Raw genomic sequence first — 6181 nt, forward strand, 5'->3', positions numbered from 1 at the left:
TAGCGATTAGTTGTTCGTTTTAAATACAGTAAGGCTGTTAGTGCTCAGCATTGCACTCACTATGCATTGTTATAATGTGTACAAGTTAGCTTTAGCATTGCATTACTGCTACAGTATATGGAAAGCACAAACTTTAAAGGAAACAAAATAGATTTAATTTATTTAGACAGTTTATTTTTGCAAGAAGAGAAATACACAGAAAAAAAGCAGTTGCCCTGCAAGAGTGTAGTTCTGAAGTCTCTCTCTGTGCCTCCCTAATATCTCCATTGTTGCTAAGGAGTGAAAATGTAACAACTCAGTGAGACTGTAGCTATTTCTTACAAAATGGGATCATAATTTTTACTGGATATTTAAATATTTGATATCAATACATATATTTTCACTGCCTTGCAATTAAACAGTTTTTTTGGTAGCAATCACAATGTGAAACAAGTATTATAATTCATATATAATTAGGTTTGGCACAGTGGTTAGTGTCTTGTGCTCCTGTTCACCAGGTTGTGTGTTCATTCCTTCTGGACAGGGATTGTGTTAGGAAGGACATCTGGTGTAAAAACTTGCTAAATCAACCATGCAAATCTTTAGCTGTTGCGACTTGATGGAATAAATCCAAAAGTTAACTTTTTTATTAACCTGTTAACATTTGGACAAATTGTATTCATAATTAAAATACACACATTGTAATAAAATATATTAAAAAAATTATTTAGCATTCTCTTTCAATTTCTTTTCCTTGTCTGATTTCACAATTGCAGCTACTGTATGAAGAAACCAAATAACATCAGAATGCTGAAATTAGCCTTAGTTCCTTAATATATATGACTGAATAAACGCCCCAATGTCACCAATGATTAATTTATTTGTTTTCTTGATTGTTCTTCTGACATCTAAGCACTATGTAGGGTACTGTGTATCTTTGACAAAAAGCCTTCAAGAGAAAACCATGTGTCTAATGTGTAAACATGAGTTAGGCCCAGGTGTTTAAGACCCTGTAGTTCATTTAAAATGTCAAAAGAGGGATGACTGATGAGCTGGTAAAGCTTTAGAGGATCCCTAGAACGAATCTGAATCAGCGATTCAACATTCTCAAAGGCTGCCAAGGGCAGAGAATATTTCAGCTCAGCTTTCAACTGCTGCCCAGCAGGGGTCCTGCTCTATGGCTTTACTGTACAACAAGATGCTGTCTACAAGATGTCCTTTATCGCGCAGCTCATTGCCAAAAGCAGTGTAGTGGTGCAGGTTTGCTGAGGGTGACTTTCTTTGCATTAGTTCATGCCAGGCCATGTCCATGTCTCTACTTAATTGGTCTTTCAGCTCTTCAGTAGATTTGTTTGAAGTAAAGTCCATGGCTACCCACATACCCCAGAATTCTAGCATTTAAGCAACACCTCTCACCCCAGTACCTTGCCAGATTGTTTGCGTGATATCCGCCACCTTCCAGCGTCCTGTATGCTAGTCTAGCCGGGTTATATTGAACCTTGTTTTGACCACCGGCACGATCCTGTCTAGTCCTTGTCTGCTCTGTACGCCTTAGCCTTTGATCCTGCCTGGTAACGACCTTGCTTGCTAACTCGACGACGACACTGCCTCTGAAAGAACGGTACTGTAATCCTGAGCTTTAGTTAATGAACCTTGCCTGTCCCCGACACGGATTCTGTCTGATCCTTTGCATTGCTCCGTATTGACTACCTGTGTATGATCCTGCATGATCTGAACGTTATCTCTGGGAATAAATCCTCATTTACCCTCACCTAGTGTGTCTGAGCCGTGCATGTGGGTCCAGCCTCTAGCAGATCCTGACACCCTGACCTTGTAGATACAACCTCAACTGCATCAGAAACATGTCTTGATATAAGGTTGTAGTATCTATGATATTTCTAAATACAGAGCATAGCTTTGTTGTCAAAAGCAGCAGTTGAAGGATTTCTGATAAATGACAGGAGGAGATAATGAGCTGAGCACATCCAGGAGATCCTTGTCTTGCAGTGCGACCGAATGCCTGCGCCTCCACTCGAGTGTTTTTGGGAAGGAAGGTCTGTACAACAAACAAACCTCCAGCTTTATTCACACAGTCAGAAACTTTGAGGTCTGTTCCACGACCTGCAAGGTTTGTTGCTATGATGACATCTCCTGCATCAAGCATCTTTTCAGTGACTGTTGTATTGTCCATGTTGTTGTTGATGTAAAGCTTCTTTTTGGGAACCTTATCTCCTAGAGCTTTGTGAATGACCTTTGCTCTATTAATTGTCTCACAGATGACCAACACAACTCTTGGCCCCCTATAAACAGTAGACGTAGTCTGAGCAGTGACAACAGAGCAGATTGTTTCTATCCATTGGTCTTCATTGTTACAACCACCCCTTCAACCTCGAACAGCTTTCTACGTTTGAATGAAGGTATCTGACAGGTCTTGATGCCGTCATAGATTTTCTGAAGAGTCTTAGTCTCTGTTTTTTGGCCAAGAGTCCCAGACATTCCAAATATCTGACATCCATACATCTCAAGCAAACCAACGTTGGACATATAGTTAGTGATGACTGTCATGTCACTCAACTTAGACTCATGTTTCATTTCAAGAAATTGGTGAAGTCCCTCTGACCATTTCATGAAGTTTTCGACAACACCTGTGCAGTTGTAGTCTTTTTTGAGGCCACTCTGTTGTGAGTCATGCTTACCTGAACTAATATCTTTATTAACTGAGACAATGTCTTGTACTTGTTTTAATGTTTTCGTGAATTTGGTTTAACTGTTGACGTATTTCATCTAGAATTTCAACCAGTTCTCTTTCTGTGTCATTGGCTGAACAGGTCAGGATATTTTCATCTGTTACAGTTTTGTCTTCAACCAGCTCAAGAAGTGTGCTTCCTCCTTTATTTTTCCAACTGTTATTGATGTAATTTATTTCTATACAGTGCAACATTTCCGTCCTCCATGAGAGGAGGCTTGATCTGTCAGTTGGTGTTGACTGAAATCTCTTCAGGAGCGTATTGAACAAGGTAGTAGCATCTTCTGGACTCCATTTAATATTTGTAACAAGTCCTTTCAGTTTAATAAGAAGAAGGTTTTCACTTTTGTTTGAATTCATCGTTTTGTGAGCAGTAAGGACTTGTAGACCTTTAGAAAAAAAATTATAATTTTGATATTTCTTGTTTAACAACCCATAATCATGGCAAACATTCAAAGAACACATTTATTTATCTTTTTTCTTATGTCCATACACTGTACATAATGTTATTTATAGATACCTATGGAGATTATACTATTTTATATTTCTGTTCTCTTCTGTTTCTGTATTTCTCAGCAAAGAAATTCTACAATTCTGTAATCATGCTAACTATATATAACCACTTTGCTAAACTGTACCTCTGTTGCAATTTCCCCATTGCGGGACAAATTAAGGTTTTCTATCCTATTCTATTTTACTTCAATATTATACAATATTGTACTGACACTTTAGTTTGAACTGAGTAAACGTATGAAAAGCCTACAAAGCTGTGTAATATCCACATATAGTAGTAACATTTAATTTATGGCAAGAGCATTTCAAGATCTATACAGTATGTTACTCTAAGTTAACAGTGTGTTAAAATGCAAGTATTAATAACATTATTGTTATCAAGCATTACTGTATATCAACCTTTGTTCCTAATTCCTAATGCTTTAGAAGTATATTACTTACCTAAGGGCAAGCTGAGGAAGGTTATGTGAAATGTAGTTGATCTGCAGCCACAACAATTAGACTCACCTATATTCTTTCGTTTGTGTTATTTTATGCCATCTCTGTCTGGGCAGAGCCCTGAGGGAAATTCCTGCTTTACTCTCAGTTTCTATTAATTTCATTTATTCATCTGAAGGTGTAACTGGTCCTGCTATGGTTTTTGTTTCACTTTGGCATCATGTGATTTCTTGAAAGCAAAATATCCTATTAAATGAAAGAGGAATGACATCTGATGGACATCGAGTACATAGAATTTTCCTTTTTTGTATATTTCAATTTCTTTTTATCATTTTATCATTCTTTTTATCAAATAGACAAACTAATAATCATTAAAATACACTTAGCACTTTTTAGCTACACCTGTACAGTTTAGGCATGCAAGGGATCTGTGACCTTCATGTATTAAGGAGTGCTGCTTTGTATTGGATCAGCAGCCCAGTATTCCTGTTACATTAAGTCATTAGTTTACAGTACAGTAAAACACAGTTTATGAGCAGCATAAAATTGTTCCGAATTCCAAATACCTTTAGTTTAACTTTGTTCAATTTGAGTCATAAAAATAAGTCTATAATGTTGTTAGAATTTTAGACAATGCCTTTTACTATATTCCATTTTTTGTTTTAAATATGATTCGACACAGTTAAATACATTTTTTACTCTTCTGCTGGAGCCATTAATTGCATTGGTGGTAATAGTTAAAATGAAGCACTGTGACCAGTATCTACTTTTTCTGTCAGTCCATTCAACACCTGTACCGGTCCAGACTCAGGAAACGGGCTGTCGGTATCACAGCTGACCCTCCCACACACACCGAACGCAAACTGTTTAAGCTCCTCCCCTCAGGCAGGTAACACAGAGATAACCACCAGAACCACCAGACACAGAGCAAGCTTCTTCCCCTGTGTCTGAGCTGAGCTCTGAACTCCTCTGTCACAGAACAATAAGTCAGTCCAATAACCATGTCTGTAAATAATTAAAAATACATATGTTAATATATCTTACTAAAGAGTACAAACAGACAGAGTAAAATCAAATCAAATTTCTTGCTTGTCCTGCACAAACTTGTCCAATAAAGATGATTGTGATTCTGAGACTGTGGAAGAAATGTTTGATTCAGCAAATGCTTCTTTGAAAAGCGTTTGCCATCTGCTGGACAAATCCTGTTACAGCATTGTTTATACAGATATGGTTAGATATAAAACACATTCATTGGCTGCATGTATGAAACTCCCAGTAGTGACAACCACTCTGTAGAACATATTCCAAGGACCCATCACATGTCCCTGAAGGCCTAAGCTGCTCTGTTTCTACATCTCACGAGGATGATAATTAGTACTTACATCTCAGAAGTCACTATGCTACTGTACATACTTATTGTTGTCCACATCTGAACCCTCTGCACAAATGCTCAGTCATGGTGACAATAATAAAGATGAGGCTTTGGTTTTGGAACAGGTTTAAGCAGAAAAACTACATGGTTAGTTAAGGTCTCAAATCACAAAATGTGCTTTCTTCAGCAGGCCTTTGATTTTACTAAATGAAATTAAAAAAACTTTTTTTTTTTCAAAAAAAATCACATGTTGTCGAAAAATCGATTTATGTGACAAAATCTGTAAAAATGACAAAATCTGTAACAAAAAAAGTTTTTTCCTTATATGTCTGTTAGGTAACGTGTATATAACATTAGAAGGTTACTGTAGAATAATATTTTTAGATCATTTATCATATTTTTTGTAATATACACGTGGGTAATGTTTATATTGCAGCCAGTCAAGCTGCATTCACGGCAGTGGGGAGCAGACCTACAGTTAATGGGGTTGTGACGTGACTGAATCACTCTGAGAATCACAGACATAGTTGTGTTTGTTCTCATAAATAAATCACACATCGGTTGTTCCAATTCCAGATGCCGTGATAGAGGCTGTTTGAAGCAGCTGGTATTTGTCTAAACACCACAGTATTTTCTCACCCATCGGCACACAACAACCAACACGCCCATTCTGGGCGAGGACAACCGGTCCGGTCGCATTGAGATGGGCTCAGTCTTGACAGAGTAACAAGTGAAGTACCCGCAGTGGCACAAAAACCGGAAGTGTCGATCATTCTCCGTCAAAATAAGGATGAAAACGCGGGATTACATTTTGAACATGAAAAGAGGAGGGACTTCAATTACGGAGCCCTATACAAAATCAAACGTAAATAGTAAAGGTAAAGTCAGATACAGTTTGTAGATGAGGCAGTTTTGTAGAGATGGTACATATAAATTATATACAGTATGTAGAAATGTTGAGTACTTTAGTGGCATACTTGTTGTTGACACGATCAAGAGGCCATTTTAATCCACAGACTACCTCGATATGGTCATAGTGACACTGGTATTGGAGTGCAGCAGACGGCTCAAACAGACTTTTATTGTGAAAGGTGTGGCACCGGAGGTTCGCCACGGCTGTCTTGACACAGGTG

The sequence above is a fragment of the Betta splendens genome, chromosome 2 (genome assembly GCF_900634795.4).
Source record: "Betta splendens chromosome 2, fBetSpl5.4, whole genome shotgun sequence".
Classification (NCBI taxonomy): domain Eukaryota; kingdom Metazoa; phylum Chordata; class Actinopteri; order Anabantiformes; family Osphronemidae; genus Betta; species Betta splendens.